At 41.7% G+C, this 22,723-nt stretch overlaps 1 protein-coding gene and 1 non-coding gene across 2 annotated transcripts in view; both read left to right on the top strand.

The window, feature by feature from the left end:
- Positions 1-22,723, top strand: part of NLRP3 (NLR family pyrin domain containing 3) — a 97,840-nt gene that overhangs the window by 17,162 nt on the left and 57,955 nt on the right.
- Positions 9,504-9,609, top strand: LOC125101399 (U6 spliceosomal RNA). The gene has a single exon (XR_007127815.1). It is a non-coding gene; the product is annotated as a U6 spliceosomal RNA (small nuclear RNA).

Below are 22,723 nucleotides of genomic sequence, written 5' to 3'. Positions count from 1 at the left end.
GTAAGTCAAGCAGAGAAAGACAGTTATCATATGGTTTCACTCATATGTGGAACATAAGGAATAGCATGGAGGACCACAGGGGAATGGATGGAAAACTGAATGGGAAGAAATCAGAGAGGGAGACAAATGATGAGAGACTCTGGACTCCAGGAACCAAACTGAGGGTTACAGAGGAGAAGGAGGTGGGGGGAGGGGTAACCCAGTGATGGGTATTAAGGAGGGCAGGAGTTGTGATGGGCACTGTGTGTTACATGCAAATAATGAATCATTGAACACTACATCAAAAACTAATGATGCACTGTACTTTTTTTTAAAAGATTTTATTTATTTGACAGAGAGATCATAAGAAGGCAGAGAGGCAGGTAGAGAGAGGGGGGGAAGCAGGCTCCCTGCTGAACAGAGAGCCTGATGTGGGGCTCGATCCCAGCACCCTGAGATCATGACCTGAACTGAAGCCAGAGGCTTAACCCACTGGGCCACCCAGGCGCCCCTGATGCACTGTATTGTGGCTAGTTGAAAATAATAAAAAATTATGGCAATCCCCCCCAAAACAACCACAACAAAAAAACAAAGACCCTATGTCCAAATATGGTCACATTTGGAGGTCCTGGGGATTAGGACTTTAACATAGGAATTTGGGAGGAAGACCAGTGGGTCTGAAACAGAGGAGATGGTATATGAAAGCGTTGTATGTTCAAACAGCTGGGAGACATCACAGAGCCTCTCTAGACTATTTTCCGTTCCACTCTTGAAGGTGGGAAATCCCAGAGAGCTGGGAGAACCTGTGTTGTGGCTGAATGAAGCCCCATATGGTGTGTGAGTGAGTTTCGGTTGATCAGAGTACAAGCACACGGGTATGGACAGTGCTGTCCTATCCCAGTGCGGTGGGCCCCATTGATTCTGGGAGCTGCTAAGGCATCTCAGAGGAAGCTGTTCATGGTTGGTGATCCCTTGAACTTCCAGGGATGTGAGCGTTTTCACTGACACACATGGGTGTGTGGAGTCTTGGAGGCATCACAGCAGATTTGTGGGTGGCGGGGATGTTTGGGATGTGGAGGTGGGGTGTGCTGTCTGTCCTCCTGCAGATGTTGGGCAGGCACTTGGGTGGGGAGGGATGCTGGTTGGCTTGGCCTTTGCAAGGCTGACTGGGAGCTGACTGGGAGCTGACCAGGAGCACGACTTGGAGAGTGAGGGATCCTTTCCTGCAGAGGCACAGTAATATCGGATACTGCCCTCTGGCCTCGAGGTGTGCCCACCCTCCCCTCGCCCATAGGGCCCTGCACAGGGCAGGAGGGCGTGTGTGCAGAGCAGGAGTCTGAGCGCTCCTGGCTGGTGAAGCACCTCTGGGCACTGGAGAGGCAAAGATTGATGCACTGGAACTAAGGACATCAACATCCAGCGGGAAAGCCAGACACAAACAAATGCAACGTGGGGTGCCCCCAGGCACCATGTGCACAAATTCAGTGTCTGCAGGGGATGGAGATGTTCTCATCCCACCGACATGCCAGCTCAGGTTTCTAAAATGTTTTAGTGTCCAGAGGGATTAATCTTTCCTCTTCATTCTTTCTTTGTAGCATTTTCTCTTTGCTCATAAAATCCTGTGTATCCCCATCTCTCATGCACAGAACCTATTGACTATTGACCCTGGAGATTGACTTCGCAAGAGCGGCGGTTTTAGGGTCCTGAGTTCTGCAAGCCGAGGGGGCGCTCACGTTTTCTCTAATCCCCTTCTATATTCCATGTCTCTTCATATAGTATTAGCACATTTCTTTCTTTATTTTTTTCTTTATATTAAAAAAAATAACATGCTCATTTTAGACAAGTTGGAAAGTATAGAAAAATGGAACAGAACAGGAAAAAAAAATCATTAAAAATGTCTTCCCAAAAGTTCATTTTTATTACAGTATTTGTAAACATTCCTCTAATGTCTTGTACAGCTTTTCAAATATTTGAGATTATACTAGTTAATATAAATGCTTTCCTTAATGGTGCAAAATAAGCATTTCCCTGTACACTTGGTCAATTTGAGTTTTAATAGCTATAGTCATTTTATTACTTAGAAGTGCCATAAATTTTAACCATTCACATTTTATTGGAATTTTAAGGTGTGTCCAGTTTTTTCACCATCATAAATAAAGCTGAAATGAACATACACATGAAGATACAAAATGCTTGCACATTTGTTTTAAAAGTTTATTTATTTTAATCAATTTTTATTTTAATGAATTTCATCTCATTTATTTTTATTAATTTATTTTTAAAAGATTTTATTTATTTATTTGATAGAGAGTAAGCATGAGTAGGGTGAGGGGCAGAGAGAGAAGCAGACTTCCCACTGAGCAGGGAGCCCAATGTAGGGCTTGATCCTGGAACTCCAGGATCATGAACTTAGCTGAAGGCCATCACTCAACAGACTGAGCCACCCAGGTGCCCTCATTTATTTATTTTAGAGAGACAGAAAGAGAACATGTGCAAGCGGAGGTGGGGAGGGGCAGAGAACAAGGGAGAACCTCAAGCAGACTCTCCGCTGAATTCAGAGACCGATGGGGGCTTACACCATCACCGATGGTGATCCATGAGATCACGACTGGAGCTGAAACCAAGAGTTGAGGCTTAACCGACTGAGCCACACAGGCGCCCCTTATGCACATCTTAAATACAGTTCACCTATTCGGTATTTGTTCTTTTGTTTGCAGTTATAGATATACTTTTTTCCTTTTAACCTTTGATTTGCTTATATACATGAAATGTACTGATTTCTGCAGGTTTGTTTTTAGCTGTAAATTCTAACTTTCCTGCTTCTTAACAATTTCTGGGTTAATTCTCTGGAAAGGAAGTTAGAGTTCCTCCAGAAACAATCACCTGGTCTGGAAAGAAAGACAACTCGATATTTCTGTTTAGTTTTTACAGTGCCCATTTTTCTCTTACCTGACTGCAGGTCACCACCTCTGGACCAGGGTTAAAAATAATCGTGGGTAGACGTGTCCTGTTCCCACGTGTAATTAGGATACTCCTTGCGTTTTTCCATTCTGCATGAGGTTGACGTTTGGGGGCATATTTGTTTGCTAGGACCGCCATAAGAAAGTGCTGCAAACTACATGACTTAACAGAAATTTATTGTCTATTCATTCTGAAGGCCAGACATCTGAAATCACAGTGTTGATAAGACCACGTACTTGGACACCCAGAACAGAGCCCTTCTTTGCTTCTTCTAGATTCCAGTGTTTGCCGGCAACCCTTGGTGCCCCTTGGCCTGCAGTTGTGTCCCTCTGCTGTCTGTCTGCATTCTCCCATAGCTATACATGTGCCTGGGTCCTTCATCTAAGGACTAAGGGTCTGCCCTATTCAAGCACAACCTCATCTTAACTCACTACCTCTGCAACTAACCAATTTCCAAACAAGGTCACCTTCTGTGAGTTAGGACTCCAACTTATCAATCCCATCCATAGCTAAGTGGTGGTAGATATGCTTATCATCATGGCATGTACTTGGTCCTATGACTGTTACTTTAAGGAGTATTTATTCTTTATTATTATTATTTTTTTAAGATTTTATTTACTTTTGGACAGAGAGACACACAGCAAGAGAGAGAGAGTGGGAGAGGCTGAAGCACGCTCCCTGCTGAGCAGAGAGCCCAATGCTGGGCTGAATCCCAGGACCCTGGGATCATGACCTGAGCTGAAAGCAGACACAACACACTGAGCTACCCAGGCACCCCAAAGAGTATTTAAAAATCAAAAATAGGTCAATAAAACAAATCAATAAAGATGTTGAATTTTATTAATGTATCATTAGCTTTCATGGAGATGACCGTGTGATTGTTTTTGTGCTTTTTTGTCCTATTAATATTAATGAATGACATTAACCAGTTCCTTTCTTTTCCAGTGTTACCTGGGCGTCGTTGACACACGCACTATTTAAGTTTAGGGTGGACAGTGCAATGACTTCTATATCATGAGATGACTGTCAAGAACATCATCACGTATAGATACAAAAGAGAAAACAGTATGTGTTTTTCCCTTGTGATGAAAACTTACATGAATTACTCTCTTAGCAACTCCAAGCATATCATCGAGCTGTGTTAACTCTGGTCATCATGAGGGACGTCCCATCACTGGTACTTATTTATTGAATAATGGGGAACCTGGAAGTTTGTACTTTGTCCCACCTTCATCCAGTTTTCCCACACCCCAGCCCCTGCCTCTGGTAACCAGAAATCGGATCTCCTTCTGCATGATTTTTTTTTTATTGCACATATAAGTGAGATTGTACAGTACTCATTTTTTCCTATCTGACTTATTTCACTCAGCATAATCCCCTCAAGGTCCAACCACATTATTGCAAATGGCAGGATTTCCCTTTTTTAAAATGTCTGAATATATCACATTTTCTTTACCCACTCATGTGTTGATGGACATTTAGGTTGTTTCCACGGCCTGACTACTGGGAATAATGCTGTGATGAACATGGGGGTGCAGACATCTTCAGGATGAATTTCATTTCCTTTTGATATATACCCAGAAGTAGAATTGCTAGCTCATATGACAGCTCTATTTTTAATTTTTTGAGGAACTTCCCCATTGTTTTCCCTCATGGGTGTACTAATTTACAATTCCACCAACACTCCACAAGATTAACCAATTTCTTAACACCGGAAAGTCTCTCTCTACTCACCCTGCCTTTTTTTTTTTTTTTTTTTTTTTTTGTCTTTTGTTGTGCTACCAGATCCAGGGGTTTGTGGGTGCTCAGAAACTTTGTGTTTATACTCCTCATATCTGGATTAAAACTGGAAGAAAAGAGCACCTTCCTTGAGTCCTGGAGCAGAGAGCTCCGGCAGGAGATGGAGCAAGGCAGAGGAGAAGGGGCTGAGAGGTAGGGAGAGGCGGAGGGAGACAGGCAGCACTCAGATTTGCAGCTCTCCCTCTTTATTCTGTGGGTCCCAGGACGGAGGCTCTCCTCCCTGCAGCAACCTTTGTGGGCTCCCTACTAATGGACTGAAGGCAAAATATCCTCAACTCCCTGGTTAGTCCTAGCTGCAGGAGCCTAAACCACTAACCACCGTTAAATTACAAAGAAAGACAGCACGAGTGTTTTCCACCCTTGGAGTGCATCAGGATGTAGAGTTTCCATAGGGAAGAACTTTCAGTGCCCAAAGAGCAGCTCCTGTGTGCAGAGCCAAGCAGTGGGGAATGTGCTGGCACTGACAGTTTGTGTCCACCGCCCACAGCAATGCTGGAGCCCATCTTCCGCAATTCTCCTTTGGGTTCTGTGAAGAGAAAACCGGACATCTTTTTGAGGTGATTTACGCAACTTCTCTTTTCAGTCCAGTCATCCCAAACATATTCTCCAGATTTTTCTATAAAGCTCTAACAATAATTTTGATTTTTAAAAAAATAAATAAATAAAGAGATGACATGATAATGCATAATAGCATCAGAGGATGTCAAGACAGAAGAGAGAGTTTTGGGAGACACTCCAGATGTCTACCTGCAGTTCTTAAAATGCAGTAGGGGAAACCTCCTGACCCTGGCAGCCTTTCAGGGGGTCTGCGAGGTTCAAACTATTTTCATAATAGTATTCAGACATTTCTTTTTCACCCTCACAAGGGTGCAGTGGAATTTCAGTAGGCTCTGCGATGTAGGTATTGCAACAGCCAGAATGCAGAAGCAGATGTGAGAATTCACTGTTTTCCACTCAATCAGAAGTTCAGGAGATGTGCCAAATGTAAAAGGTCACTTCTCTCATGAGGCATTTTTTTGTCATGGGAAACAGTTATTTTTAAGAAAACTTAAGTTCTCATGTTTATTATTATTTTAAAACAAATTAACAATTACTTAACATTTTCCTCCCTTTTGATTTATGACACCGTAAGTATTGGTAGATGGGATGTTCTCCAGAAAGCCCACTGGGATTCTCATTTTGGGGAGTGTAAAGGGTCCTTGAGGCCAAACACGTGGAGAACTGGGGCTTTAGACTTTTTAACACTGAGCACGCAAACGTCCCCAACCTTGCCTGAGTCTCGGTTAAAGGGAGAGCATTAGATGGGATGGTTTCCAATGTCTCTTCACCTCTGTACAGCTGCAGGCTTGCTGGAGCCTTTCTTGTGACTGGGTGTCGATGAGGCGGGAAAAGGAGGTGAGGAAGGCGCGGGTGCACGGAGGGGAGGGCCTGCCGGGACTGGGGCTCTGCACTGCCCGGCTCAGGGGTTCAGTGGGTGCAGAGCAGGGATTTGATTTGAACAGGACTCCAGATCTGCGAGCACAGAGGAGCCCAGGAAGGGGCACGCGGTGGGTGGATCACAGCCTGGACAAGATGTGGAGAGGACGTGCAGGAGTTCACTAGTTGCGCAGGTGCTCAGGAGGGCACATGGAGCCCTTGGTCCAAGTTCCCAGCAAAGGATGCGCTGGCTCCTGCAGGCTCCTTGAAGGGAGCTGGGGGAAGAGGGTCGCTGGAGGGCTGCCTGGAGGAGGAGTCACATCCTGTCCCTTCTGGAAACAGGGGTGCTCTCCGGGAGCTGCATGGGAGACTTCTAGGATTCAGATTTCAGGACTGGCAGCTGTTGCAACCACAGGACGTTTTTCTCTCACAAAAGTTCACGATAATCCCTGTATGCCAGACATACTCCCTCTCCTGTCCTCTTCCACCCCTGCAAACAGCAACATTCACGTTCATTCAAAAGACATCTTCCACAGACATCCCATCCCGTCCTCTCTCTGTGCTGGCTGTTCCCAGGCCTCCTGCGCTCTTTCCTCCCTGAGGAACCTTCTCCTTTTCCAGGCCTGTGCATGCCCCTCCGTCCTTTCTTTGCTTGGGGGTGAGGGTGGGAGAGTGCCTCTGACAGCCATGAGCAGTAGACAGTGGCAGCAAGCAGCAGGCGAAGCTGGGAGGCACCCCCACCAACCTGGAGCACGGAAGGCAGGTGTTGGGACTGCAGGGGCCAGCGGCCATGAAGCCAGGTTTGCTTAGAGTCCTGAGAGGGAGAGACAGAGAGAGAGGCAGGGGCAGGGGCCAGGCCAGGCCTGCTGAGATTCCCCAGCTAAGATGCAGCTGCGCTCAGGTTCGGGAAAGGAGAAGTGCCCGTAACGCGGGCAGGACAAGTATTGCGACAGCACAGTCAGGCCACTTCCATTTTTTTTTCTTTCCCCTACTTTTTTTGTGATTTGAGAATCCCAGTGCATTAAAAAAGAAAAAGGGGAAGGAGGAGGAGAAGAAATGACAAAGCAGAGTTTCAAAACGGGTGTGTTTTCACTGGTTACCTGGAATAAACCTGCATTTACATGTATTCAAGGTCCCGTGCAATGACATTTTATTTCTAGGTGCCCAAAAAGACAGTGACAGGGCTCTCTGACAGGGTGCAGAATTTCAAGTCCTGTTTCTGAACACAGTAATCTCACTAGGGGACTCTAGATGAGCTGGGGCATTTTATACAATTAGGAGCTTGAGCAACGGTTGTTCTTAAGGAATAAAAGATCATTCTGACACTTGTTATAGTGGAACAACTTCACAGGACTATTGTAACAGAGGTCTTGCAGGAGGGGAGAGAGATCCCTCTCAACGTGAAATACAGTAGAGACAGCTGGGATACACAGGCCGGAACAACAGGGAGGAGGTCTGTTGCTGAGGATTCTCCAGAAACCCAGCTAACATGATTCTTACTAAAGGCCAAGGAGGGAGAGGGTGCTGAGCCTTTTCAGGGTGAGGGTGAGAAACCTGATGGGATCTGGGGGGGGGTAGGGTGGGGAGGACCTAGCAGAATTCTCCCTGAAGCTAGCATGACTGTCAGAAGGCAGGATGAAGGCCAATTTTGGGGTCTCCTCAAGAACAGGCTCAAAGGAACCTGAGTGAATTCTGGGCACGGTGAGACTCCTGTCACTGGACAACATTACCTGGAAGGATGATTTTTTTTTTAAACCTCCTACCATACTTAGAAATACCTTCAGTAATATTGTGCTTTGAACATGAGACTTGTAGAAATATGAAAAAAAATATTAGAACGTTGTACTGCAGGGACTATTGATGTAGGAAAGACATTAGGGTTTGAAGCCCATGGCCAAGAAAGAATTCTTGAGACATCTTTGGAGCAAAAAGGTGATTTTATTAAAGCATGGTGACAGGACCCATGGGCAGAAAGAGTTTCACTGGGGTCATGAGGCGTGGCCCATTATATACTTTCATGTTGGGAGGGGGTTAGGGAGAGCGTGAGTCTCTAAAGAATTTTGGAAGTAAAGTTTCCAGGACCTTGAGAAGGCTAGCTGTTGTTGGGAAAATGTCACTTATCACCATCTAATGAAACCTTAGTCATGAGACTGTTCAGATGTATATCAGTGGGTCATATCTTTGGAGTATGATTGCCAACAGTTATCTTTGGGTTCTTAAAGATAAAGGAAATTTCCAAAGGAATTTTTATGTGTTAAAGCAGACTCACAGGATCCTAGGGGGTGACGGGAGGCGGGGAGTTTAGGCTAGGATTGTCTTTTGCCCTTAGCAAAGTATTAACATCAAGGCAGTTGAGTCCCTAGAGGAATGTCACTCTGCTTGTTTCAAGGACTTGTCCATGGCTGTAGGTAGTAAGGAAGTTTAATAATTGTTCCTCTCACTTTATTTCCCCCAACAGTATAGGTTGGTGCTTACATTTGTGTGTGTGGAAAATTATATATATTTGTATCTCCACACTTTAAATTTTACTTTTATGCTTATTACTTTTTCCAGCTTGATTGAGATACAGTTGACATATAACGCTGCATACATTTAAGGAGTACAAATTTTTGATCGGATACTTTTATGTGTGGGAATTCACAGTGTCTATTGAGATAGACAAAATCTGACTTGTCAATGCCTCCCTGGATGGGACTGATTGAAAAATGAAGGAGGAGTGCCCAGAAGGCTAGCTTTTCTTTGAAGTTTCTTGGCTGAAAGCAGCCAGATTCTTACTGGGGCTCAAGGTTTTCATCTAGGGAGTCAGTGTTTAAGTGTTGAAGAAAAACAGGCACCTGTGGTGGTCACGTACTTCATGAACTCCTTGCCTCCTCGCCCAAATCACACACTGCCCCATATATTGTCATCCTGACCATTAAGTTTACACTTTCCTCCTTGCCTTGCACTTGCGTCTGATGTACTGTTATGATCCCAATGAAAGCAGAGACAAAGCATGGCTCTGGACCTTTCACCGCTAGAGTGTCTCTTCCCCAGGCCTCTCCTTTCTCCTACTCAGGTGTGTGGAGTCATCTTTTCATTTGCTGTCTTGGGGTTTGCTGGCCACACCTGACAATATGTTGCAGAAGGGTCACCGCCAAAACTTGAGCTAATGCTTCCATCATAGTACATAATTACCATCTCTCTTCCTGGTGAGAATATCTGAGATCTACTGCTTTTGCAACTTTTGAGTATGTAATAGAGTATCATTGACCATAGTCCTTGTGTTCTGTTGGTGGAAATGTAAATTATTTCAATGACTTTGGAAAATAGGTATGGTATTTAATAAAAATTAAAAATGGTATGGCCATGTGCTCGCTTCAGCAGCACAGATACTAAAATTGGAACAACACCGAGAAGATTAACAGGGCCCCACACAAGGATGACACACAGATTTGTGAAGCTTTCCATATTTTAGAGAAAATTTCATTCCAATGATTTCATATATATAGGACTATCCACAATTCAGGGTCAGAATAAATTGAAGTCTTTTAGTCCATGCGGCTTAGTGTCTGAGCTCCAAATTAAATGTCATGGCTATCTTTAAAGCAAGGGAAAAAAAAAAGAGAGAGAGAGAGAGAGAGAGAATAGAATTACCATATCATCCGACTATCCCACTTCTGGGTATATATCCAAAGGAAATGAAAACAGGATATCAAAAAGATATCTTCACTTGCATGCAGCATTACTCACTTTAGCCAAGATATGGAAACAATGCAAGTGTCCACCAATGGAAAGTGAGTGAGTTCTGATCTAGTCTGAGGCTTCTGATCTCCTGCATTGCCAAGGTAAGGATGTTTACTTGCATCTTGCCCTGGGAACAAACAGGCACTTTTCTTTCCTTCCTCATCTCTTCTATGATTATTCCCTCCTCCAGCCCTGAGGCCCCTCCTCCCTCCAAACAAGGTTAACCATAGACAGGATCATGGGCCCCTTAGGCTACACCCTCCATCCACCCTGGTTCTTTCCCTAAACAAAAAATTCTGTGATTCTTTTTACCAGCACCTGTCCTTGGAGGTGGTGTGGATGAACTTGTTTATGTTACATGCATTTGAGCCTTTGCATTTTTCACATGGGACTAAAAAACCTGTTATCTGAAAAGAAAATCCTAGATGTCTGTGAGCTGACAAGCTTGGGAAAGTATAGTTTAAGGCAGGAGTTCCTCCCTAGTACCTGTGCTGTTGGAAGCAGACCAGTTGTCCCAAAGTCAATTCACCTAACACCAATTTGCCCAACGCTCAATCACAATTGTCCTAAAACTGTATGACTCAGACTTCACTTTCACAAATTTTAGGATCATTTCAGCAGCTTTTGTGATTTTGTCTATTAAATAAGATTTCCTATTTGTCTGCAATTTTATCATTAAAAAAAAGAACTATTCAACTTGTTTTATTCTCAGGTTACCAATAGGAAATACACTTTTTCAATACACTTAATGTGTGGTTTACTGTATTTTCCTATTTGACCCTTCTCCTTGGGGTTTTGCTCTGTTTAAATGGGCATTTATCAGTGTTTTCACCTTACTTATTAGCATGGATTTTGTGGGTGCCCAGTGCTTGCCTGTATGCAACCATGATCTTTCTCATCTAGTGGTTCTTGTCTACACCTGGGTTCATGATGCTGGCAAGGGCTCAGAGATGTCCCCATTGTCTTACTGATACTGATTCTAGAGTTAACCCATTATTGTAAGAGAACATGCTCTGTGTGATTTAAAATCTTTTAAATTTATTGGGATTTTTTATTTAATGGTCCAAGGCAAGGTCTACTTTAATAAATGTTCTAATGTTCCATGAACCCTTGAAAAAACATGTGTGTTTTGCTGTTTTGGGGTGGAGTGTTCTATATATATCAGTTCAATCCAGTTGGTTAATTTGGTGTTCTGCTCTTTTATGATCTCTCTGAATTGCTATCTATTCTATTGATAACTGAGAGTTGAAATCCCAACTGCAATTGTACTTCTCTATATTTCTTCTTTCAGCTCCATCTATTTTTGTATTTTCTTGTTTTCTTTAAAGTATTAATTTTTGTATACTGTATTTTTTTTCCTACTTTAGCTTTTCAACCTACCCCTGTCATAGTATTTGAAATGACTGTAGAGAGCTGTGGAATCTGAGTATGATGGGATGATAGGTCGGGTGAAAGAACAACTCTCTTTTGGGCCCCAGGGTTTAGGGGTGAGTGTGTTTTCTAGTGCTATTGGAGTGGTTATTGCCCTCCCAAATTTCTGTTTTTCGGTCACCCTTTCCTTGGTGCTTTGGCTAAGGTCAAGACATTTTATTGCAACTTTTTTTTTTTTTTTTTTTTTTTTTTTTGTCAGCTGTTGGTGGTTCTGGGTTGGAGATGCAGGGGAAACTTTTTTCCCTACATTTCTATGTTCCCACTTGGGGGACCCAGTAACAAAAGACATTAACAAGAGAAAAGCTTACAGCTTTATTTAATTCTAATTTTATATGACAAAGAACCTTCATGAGGGAATAAAGATGTGAAAAAGCAGTTAAGTCTGAACATTTTTATCATAATTTCATGAAGAGTGGAAAGTCATGGAAAGACATAATAGCATATATGATAAAGATATAAGATATAAAGATATGAGATAAACTGCTTGTTATTTTACCAAGAAAAATGGGTTTATTCAGAAAGAGCAGAGAATTGAGGGTTTTATGACCTGCTTCAGGGAAGGTCAGAAAGGCCTTATTGCACCTGCCATTTCTTAATTCCTTCATCTGAAATATTCCATTATGGCAAGGCACCATATTTGGTGGCAGAGTGCCCTGAGCTCCATCAGAGGATTCTTTACTGCTCTATCCAGCATGTAAGGGAGGCAAGAAAGAAACCCAGGAGCCTTACCATCCTATAGTCATGATATCCCAAGGCAGTCCACCTTCTTCTTTAGAATGTTCAGGGATTTCCTATGTGTTTTTATTGTGTTGTATCCAGGATTCTTCAGTTATGCAAGGAGGACCTGGAATCGTGTTACTTCATTTTGGTGGAGCCACAAGACTCTACCTCAGATTTTAAAATAACCTGTTTATTAAAATATAAACCACTTCATTCTTTTTAGCAGTTCTGGAGCATTCCATAGTCTGGGTGTATCACATTTTATTTAAACTGTAGGAGAGTATTTATTGAAAATAATCTCTGTAAACCCCATTGGGATTTCCATCACTCACTTTCCTTTAGGAACACCAACCCAAAGCAATCTACACATTCAATGCAATCCCTATCAAAATATCACCATCTTTCACAGAGTTAAAACAGTCCTAAAAACAATCTTGGGGAAAGAAACAAAACAAAACAAACAAACAAAAAAACCCAAAAAACAAACAAACAAACAAAAAACCCACAAAAGAACGAAAGCTGGAGGCATCATAATTTCGGACTTCAAGCTGTATTAAAAAACTTGTAGCGATAAACACAGTATGGTACTGGCACAAAACCAGACACATAGATCCATGGAACAGAACAGAAAACTCAGAAAAAGACCCTCAAGTCTATGTTCATCTAATCTTCAACAAGTCAGGAAAGAATATCCAATGGAAAAGAGACAGTTTCCTCAATAAAAGGTGCTGGGAAAATTGGACAGCTATGTATAGAAGAATGAAACTTGATCATTCTCTTACACCTAAAGATAAAATCTAAATAGATGAAAAACTTCAATGTGAGACAGGAATCCATCAAAATCCTAGAGGAGAACATACACAGCAACCTCTTCAACATTGGCCACAGTAACTTCTTTCAAGACATGTTTCTGAAGGTAAGGAAAACAAAAGCAAAAATGAACTTTTGGGACTTCATCAAGATCAAAACCTTCTGCACAGCAAAAGAAACAATCAAGAAAACAAAGAAGCAACCCACAGAATGGGAAAAGATATTTGCAAATGACACTACAGACAAAGGGCTGATATCCAAAATCTATAAAGAACTTCTGAAACTCACCACCCAAAAAATGGATAATCAACTCAAAAAATGGGCATAAGACATGAGCAGACATTTCTCCAAAGACATAAGAATGGCTAAGAGACAGATAAAAAATGTTCATCATCATTAGCCATCAGGGGAATATAAATCAAAACCACATTGAGATACCACCTTATACCAGTTTGAATGGCAAAAATTGATTTCAAAATATGAAAGGAAGTAGAAACAATCATCAGAACTTATTAGCAACAGTTATATGCCAATAAGCTAAGCAACCTAGATGAAATGGATGCATTCCTGGAAAACTATAAACTCCCAAAATTGAACCAGGAAGAAATTAACAACCTGAATAGGCTGATATCTAGTAACGAGATTGAAGCAGTGATCAAAAACCTCCCAAAAAACAAGAGCCCAGGGCCTGACGGATTCCCTGGGGAATTCTACCAAACTTTCAAAGAAGAAATAACACCTATTCTCCTGAAGCTGTTTCAAAAAAATGAAGCAGAAGCAAAACTTCCAGACTCTTTCTATGAAGCCAGCATTACCCTGATCCCCAAACCAGGCAAAGATCCTACCAAAAAGGAGAATTTCAAACCAATATCACTGATGAATATGGATGCTAAGATTCTCAACAAGATCCTAGCAAACAGGATCCAACAGCACATTAAAAAGATTATCCACCATGACCAGGTGGGATTCATTCCTGGGCTACAAGGATGGTTCAACATTCGCAAATCAATCAATGTGATAGAACAAATTAATAAGAGAAGATAGAAGAACCACATGCTCCTCTAAATTGATTCAGAAAAAGCATTTGAAAAAATCCAGCATCTGTTCCTGATTAAAATGCTTCAAAGTATAGGGATAGAGGGAACATTCCTGAACTTCATCAAATCCATCTATGAAAGACCCACAGCAAATATCATCCTCAATGGGAAAAAGCTTGCAGCCTTCCTGTTGAGATCACAAACACGACAAGGATGCCCACTCTCACCACTCTTGTTCAACATAGTATTAGAAGTCCTAGCAACAGCAATCAGACAACAAAGAGAAATAAAAGGTATCCAAATTGGCAATGAAGAAGTCAAACTCTCTCTCTTTGCAGATGACATGATTCTTTATATGGAAAACCCAAAAGACTCCACCCCCAAACTACTAGAACTCATACAGCAACCCAGTAACGTGGCAGGATACAAAGCCAATGTACAGAAATCAGTGGCTTTCTTATACAATAACAATGAAAATACAGAAAGGGAAATTAGAGAATCGATCCCATTTACTACAGCACCAAGAACCATAAGATACCTGGGAATCAACCTAACCAAAGAGGTAAAGGATCTGTACTCAAGGAACTACAGAACACTCATGAAAGAAATTGAAGATGACACAAAAAGATGGAAGACCATTCCATGCTCTTGGATCGGAAGAATAAACATGGTTAAAATGTCTATACTGCCTAGAGCAATCTATACTTTTAATGCCATTCTGATAAAAATTCCACTGGTATTTTTCAAAGAGCTGGAGCAAATAATCCAGAAATTTGTATTGAACCAGAAGAGACCCTGAATCACTAAGGAAATGTTGAAAAACAAAAATAAAACTGGGGGCATCACGTTACCAGATTTCAATCTTTACTACAAAGCTGTGATCACCAAGACAGCATGGTACTGCCATAAAAACAGACACGTAGACCAGTGGAACAGAGTAGAGAGCCCAGATAGGGACCCTCAACTCTATGGTCAAATAATCTTCGACAAAACAGGGAAAAAATATACAGTGGAAGAAAGACAGTCCCTTCAATAAATGTTGCTGGGAAAACTGGACAGCTATATGTAGAAGAATGAAACTCGACCATTCTCTTACACTGTACAGAAAGATAAACTCAAAATGGATAAAAGACCTCTACATGAGGTAGGAATCCATCAGAATCCTAGAGAAGAACATAGGCAGTAATCTCTTCGATATCAGCCACAGCCACTTCTTTCAAGATATGTCTCCAAAGGCAAAGGAAACAAGGGGAAAATGAACTTTTGGGACTTCATCAAAATCAAAAGCTTCTGCACAGCAAAAGAAACAGTCAAGAAAACAAAGAGGCAACCCATGGAATGGGAGAAGATATTTGCAAATGACAGTACAGACAAAAGGTTGATATCCAGGATCTATAAAAAACCCTCAAACTCAACACACACAAAACAGAGAATCATATCAAAAAATGGGCAGAAGATATGAACAGACACTTCTCCAATGAAGACATACAAATGGCTATCAGACACATGAAAAAATGTTCATCATCACTAGCCATCAGGGAGATTCAGATTAAAACCACATTGAGATATCACCTTACACCAGTTAGAATGGCCCAAATTAGCAAGACAGGAAACAACATGTGTTGGAGGGGATGTGGAGAAAGGGGAACCCTCTTCCACTGTTGGTGGGAATGCAAGTTGGTGCAGCCACTTTGGAGAACAGCGTGGAGATTCCTCAAGAAATTAAAAATAGAGCTTCCCTAGGACCCTGCCATTGCACTACTGGGAATTTACCCCAAAGATACAGATGTAGTGAAAAGAAGGGCCATCTGTACCCCAATGTTTATAGCAGCAATGGCCACGGTCATCAAACTGCGGAAAGAACCAAGATGCCCTTCAACGGACAAATGGATAAGGAAGATGTGGTCCACATACACTATGGAGTATATGCCTCCATCAGAAAGGATGAATACCCAACTTTTGTATCAACATGGACGGGACTGGAAGAGATTATGCTGAGTGAAATACGTCAAGCAGAGAGAGTCAATTATCATATGGTTTCACTTATTTGTGGAGCATAACAAATAGCATGGAGGACAAGGGGAGTTAGAGAGGAGAAGGGAGTTGAGGGAAATTGGAAGGGGAGGTGAACCATGAGAGACTATGGACTCTGAAAAACAATCTGAGGGGTTTGAAGCAGCAGGGGGTGGGAGGTTGGGGGATCCAGGTGATGGGTATTAGAGAGGGCACAGATTGCATGGAGCACTGGGTGTGGTGCAAAAATAAGTAATACTGTTATGCTGAAAATAAAAAAAAATATGAAAGGAAGCTCAGCTCCCCATTATTTTACAGTGTCTTCTCTTTTTGTTACAGATAGGCTTAAATTTGTTCTCTAGCAGGGTTGTTTTTTTTTTTTTTTTATTTTCCTCCTTTTCAAAAAAGCAGGCATGGCAATGGTATTTTTGAGGTTCTCATCTGTTTAAAAATGCTTTTCTTGAGTATTTGCTTCAATAAATTAGCTGCATCCACAATTCTCTTTTTCTTTAATTTAATTTTATTTGACCCTGAGGTCGAGTCACATGTTCCACCAACTGAAGTAGCTAGATCTCCTTGACTAATGTTTATAGATAAAATTTATTTATTGCTTTTGTGCTTTAACCTCTGTACCAGTTTTAAAGAGTTTAATCTTCTACTTTTATTATGTTTTTATTTGCCTGTGAATTTTTGCCCTTTATTAAATTTCATACACCTGATTTAGACTTTTTCTTTCCAAAGAATTCCCTTTAACATTTCTTGCAAGGCTGATTTAATGGTGATATGAATTCATTTAATTTTTGTTTATCCTGAAAATTTTTGTTTCTTTTTCTTTTTTTTCAATTTAATTTTATTTTTTCAGTTTCCCCTCTCCCCTCCAAAACCCTCAGTTTGTTTCTCAGAGTCCACAGCCTCTCTTGGTATTTCTCACCTTCCGATTTCCACCCCCTTCACTTATCCTTTGCTTCTCCTAATGTCCTCCATGTTATTCCTTATGTTCCACAAGTGAAACCATATGATAATTGACTTTCTCTGCTTGACTTATTTCTTTCAGCATAATCTCCTCCAGTCCCATCCATGTTGATGCAGATGTTGGGTATTCATCCTTTCTGATGGCTGAGTAATATTCCATGGTATATATGGACCACATCTTCTTTATCTGTTCATCTGTTGAAGGGCATCTCAGCTCTTTGCACAATTTGTTTATTGTGGACACTGCTGCTATGAACATTGGAGTGCATGTGCCCCTTCTTTTTTATTAATATAATGTAGTGTTTATTTCAGGGGTACATGTCTGTGAGTCATCAGTCTTACACAATTCACAGCACTCACCATAGCACATACACTCCCCAATGTCCATCACACAGCCAACCCATCCATCCCAACTCCCCTCCCCTCCAGCAACCCCTCAGTTTGTTTCCTGAGATTAAGACTCTCTTATAGTTTGTCTCCCTCTCTGGTTTTGTCTTGTTTCATTTTCCCTCCCTTTCCCTATGATCCTCTCTCTTGTTTCTCATATTCCTCCTATCAATGAGATCATATGATAATTGTCTTTCTCTGATTGGCTTATTTTGCTTAGTGTAATACCCTCTAGTTCCATCCATGTCATTGCAAATGGCAAGATTTCATTTCTTTGATGGCTGCATAATATTCCACTGTATGCACACATGTGTGTATACTACACTTTTTTTTTAAGATTTTAATTATTAATTTGACTGAGAGAAACACAGATAGAGAGGGAATACAAGCAGGGGAGAGGAAGACGAAGAAGAAGTTTTCCTGCTGAGGAAGGAGTCTGATGTGGGGCTTGATCCCAGGACTCCAGGATTATGACCTGAGCCAAAGGCAGATGCTTAATGACTGAGCCACCCAGGTGTCCCCCCCACACCTTTATCCATTCATCTGTTGACAAACATCTAGGGTCTTTCCATAGTTTAAGCCAAATTTTGCTTTAAGATTTCAAGTAAATGATGCTGAGATTTTGATCAAGTCTGGGGTAGCTTGATTGGTATGCCTTACAGATGCTTTTATCAGTTCACTTTTGACCATAGGATTATTTCTCAGTCTCTGAAAGACATGCCCAATTGTTGTACATCCCAAATCATTTTTCCTTGAGATGCATTGTGCTTATTAGCTGGTAGATTCAAGCGTGCCTTCATTTTAGGAGAGCTTTCTTTAAGTCTTTGATTTTCTTTTTCTTTTCTTTTTTTTTTTCCTATTGCATTTGCTCTTGTCTTCAGGGACAAGCTTTATGTATATGTTGAATCCCTTTTTTCCTTACATCCTCACCAACACCCGTGTCTTGTTGATTTTATCCATTCTGATTGGTATGAGGTAGTATCTCATTGTGGTTTCACTTTGTATTTCCCTGATGATGAGTGATGTTGCATCTTTTCATGTTTCTGTTGGTCATCTGGATGACTTTTGGAGAAAATGTTTATTCAGGTCCTCTGCCCCTTTTTATTCAGCTTATTTTAATTTTATTTACTTTTGGTGTTGAGTTTTACAACTTCTTTAAATATTAGCCCCTTGGCAGATATACCATTTGCAAATAACTTCCCCATTAAGTATGTTGCCTTTTTTAATTTTTGTGCAAAAGCTTTTCAATGACCATGTTCCTTTCTAGAGGCTCTAGGTGAGGAATTGTTTCCCTGTCTTTTCCAGCTTCCAGAGTCCTTCTCACATGGAATCACTATAAACTCTTCCCTCCCTCCCTCCCTTCCCCTTTTAAGGACCCTGTGATGATGTTAAGCCCATCTGAACAACCCAGGGTCCTCTCCCTAACTTAAGGTCAATGATGACCATGCTTCATGCCCTCTGTTGCCTTAACTGCTTTGGGCCATACACTGTAACATGCTTATGGCTTATGAGAATCAGCGTGTGGACACGGGGTGAGAGCATTACTATGCCTACCGAATATCCACCCTATTGGAGTGTTCTTCACTATCTTCTATTGGCCAGATGCCTTTCCTCCCTGTGCTCCCCCCTTCCCCAATTATGTTTACACAGTTTTCATGATAGTTTCCTTAAAAAAAAAAATCACATTTCTTTGAAATAATGGAGTTTTTCCTGGAGTAGCTGGCACATATCCCCAAGCATTCCATGGCTATAATTTAGGGGTCTTTGAACATGGGTGGGAGAAAGTTGAATCTCAATTTTCTCTCACAAATGTAGGCAGGACAGCCCAGTGGCATCCATAAGTCATTTGCGTTTGGTACCGTAGAAAAACTGGAGCCTTTCTCTGCTTGGTGTGAGTAACAGGAAGTGTCCTTGACTCACGTCATGCTTGCATGACACAGGTTTTGGGTGACTTCATTGGACTTCTCAGTGACCAGTGTCAGCCTGTGTTAGGTTTTTACTGTCTTATACTTTCTCTCCATACTGGTGACCAGTACCTGCTATTGAAAATACATGTCCCTGCTTCATCGCCAAAGCCTGTGGAGCATAGTATTCAAGTATATTTGGTGGTTTGACTGTTCACCTAGACTTCTGGATTCCAAGGAGGGTAAGTCTGGAGTGGCTCCTTCCCACCCATGCATGTCCCACCCCCCCAAAACCCTGGATTCCCTTTATTTCCCTGCAGATGTGCTCCCTCCCTGTGTCCTTCTGTTGCCAGCCCAGGCTCCATGTACCTAGGAGCCTCTCCTGCTTGGTGACTTTATCAAGTGGAGGTTCTTTCTCAGTCTCTCTTTCTTGTTGTCTTCAGCTGACTTCAGAGATGACACAGGGTTGAGGGCTTCCCCTATGCCTTCTTTAACAGCTTTTCAGCTATTTGCATTATTATCTTTTTATATTTACTGAAGTCCCTTAGAACAAAGAGGTAGCACAGAACAGTGTGATGTAGGTATCTCTTCCCACACATAGTCACCTCTCTTAGGGGGTGACCTGAGAGGCAAAAATATGCGTGGTATCTATTTTCCTGTCTTTTCTCTATTCTTATATTCAAATTTTTTTGTGTTCAATCCATCTTCAATTTATATAGGCTTATCTTATAAAGTGAAGTATAATTGCTTACTTTTAGCTTTATGAGTGTAAAAAATAGCATTTATAATACAGCTCTTGTTTACTCTCTTCTGGGCTAAATGTTCACATTATCATGCAATGATTGCCACTGTCCACCTCAAACTGGACCTTGTACCCACTCAACAACTCCCCGTGTACTTCCCCTTGGTCCCTGTCAACCAGGATTGTTGGTGAGAACTAACAGGAAGAAGAGGCAACAAGCTATGGTTGGAACCCCCTGACCACGATCTCCAATGCTAATGTTCCTTGTAAAGAGTAATTCTACAGAAAGGCTTAATGACGCAGGCAAAAAAATGGAAACAAAACAACCTTGTAGAAATATGAGGCATAGGATGTTTGATGGAGGGCTTGCCTTTCGTAAAGTAGGAACTGAGAACTATTTGTCGTGATCACCAGCCAAATATTCTTCAATCCTTATTCCCGGTGTAGAGGTCTAAGAATTGGGGGTTCATACACCCATGGAAACCCATCTTTGCTGGGGAGGTGGTGGTTCCAGAGACATGGAACACAGTGGCAGCATTTGGTGCCTTGGCCAGGCTTCTTCCTACAAGAACTCATGGACTCAGTAATGAAAAATCACAGCTTTATTTCCCAACCCTGCCTTTGTCTTTACATAGCACTGCCCCTGCCTGCACATCTCCATTTCACCATGTGACTTGCTTTGGTTACCTGCATTTACAATGGAGTCTTTTTTAAGGAAAGCCTAGATGCCTTGGGACCCCATGTCTCCTGTCCCTTCCCTTGTCCCTGGTAAAGTGAGGGTGTCCAGCTCCTGGGCTGCTCTCTGTCTTTGCTAGACCTCTTGGAGGTCTCCCTGCCCTCACCTGGCTACCCATCTTCCTCCTAGCTGCATCTGGCACCATGTTCTCATTGATCTCGGGTGCTCTGGGATTTCTGGTTGTTTCAGAAAGCATGCTCCCTCCTTGGGTCTGGTCCATGGAGGGTTTTGTGCATACATCATGGCCTGCCCACCTGGCACCTCATACACCATTTCCTTATTTTTGAAGAGGGACTTCTCTGAGAGGTGTGTGCTCTTTCTGAGCTACATTTGGGATAGTGAAGCATGTTTTCTTGTATTTTCAGATCCCCTCCACCTACTAGGAGCTTCTGTCAAACTCATCCAGGGAATTGCACCTCAGTTGTGTGGTTGGGCTCTGGGTCCTTCCTCAGGAACTGTATTAGAGTTCTCCAGAGAAATAGCATCTGTAGGATGTGTACATTTATGAATGTATATTATATGAATGTTGGTGTCACGCTCTGAAACTCATATGTTGAAACCTAATCCCCAATGAGATGACATTTGGAGATGGGGCCTTTGGGACATCTTAGGTGACTAGAGTGTAGTTAGAGCTCTTGTGTAGGATATCAGGGAGAGCCCTCCCTTCTTCTTCCTTGTGAGGACACAGTAGAGAGAAGACCTAGAAGCTAGAAAGCTGACCCTCATTAGACACTGTATCTGCTTGTTCCTTTGTCTTGGACTACAAGGCTTCCAGAACTGTGTTAAATAAATGCTTATTTTTTTAGCCACCCATTTTATGGTCTGACATTTTTGTCATAGTATCCTGAATAGATGCAATATATATGTATATATTGTACTTATATCTTATTTATATATGGATCTATATTTCCCTATCAATCATCTATCAATAAATCATCAGTCAATCAATCTATCTGTCATCTGTCAATCAATCTTCCTGTTTATCTATGGGTATTTTAAGGAATTAGCTCATATGATTGTGGAAGCTGTCAAGTCCCAAACTGACAGGGCAGGCTGGAGACCTAGGAAGAAATGACATTGAAGTTTTGAATCTGAAGGCAGCTTACAGGCAGAACTCCTTCTTCTTTGGAATATCACAGTCTTCTTTCTTAAGACTTTCAACTGGTTACACAACTTGATCTCATCTAAAAAAGTACTCTCAGAGCAGCATCCAGACAAAATATCTGGGTACCATGGACTGGCTAATTTGACACATTAAATTACCCAATGTAGGGACTCTCCATTTCTTCAATTCAGCCTCATGTTAAAATTTTCACCATAAGGGACTCTTAATCTCATGAAACAAACTGAGGGTTGCTGGGGGGTGTAGGGGGGTAGGGATGGGGTGGCTGGGTTATCAACATTGGGGAGGGTATGTGCTATGGTGAGTGCTGTGAAATGTGTAAGCCTAATGATTCACAGACATGTACCCCTGCAGCAAATAACACATTATATGTTAATAAAAAAATTTCATGTTCTTTGAAATTGTCCTTACATCACCTCACAGTCTTCCCTGTGCTATAGTATGAGATGAAATTTATTTCCTGAATTCATGAATGCTTATGCTACTAGGAGCTCAACAAAACTTTTCTCTCTCAAAAAGCCTGTATTTGCAGGGCCCACAGTCTGTCATGGTTCATCTCCCTCTCTGATTTCTCCCCCTTAAGGAGGGCATGTGTTGTGACCAGCGCTGGGTGTTTTATATAACTAATGAATCATTGAATGCTACATCAGAAACTAATGATGTAGTATACAGTGGCTAACTGAACACACACACACACACACAAGCCTGTATTTGACCACAGAAGTTCTTTGTTCAAAGTCATCATTCTAACTTGAAATTCAGAGATGGCTGAAAACTCCTTATTTTGTGACCATGTTGCCCCAGGGAAAACTATGGTGACATTTGGGGATGTCACATATGGTGACAAAGGGATGCTAGTGGCCTATAGCAGGAGAGTTCTTGAGAAATATTTCATAGTCCTAGGGCATAGACACCCATCTATCAGATAGTCACATTGTCAGCAATATTACATCTGCATCACTAATTCTT

Source organism: Lutra lutra, chromosome 5 (genome assembly GCF_902655055.1).
Source record: "Lutra lutra chromosome 5, mLutLut1.2, whole genome shotgun sequence".
NCBI lineage: Eukaryota > Metazoa > Chordata > Mammalia > Carnivora > Mustelidae > Lutra > Lutra lutra.
This window is presented reverse-complemented; position numbering and strand designations above follow the sequence as displayed.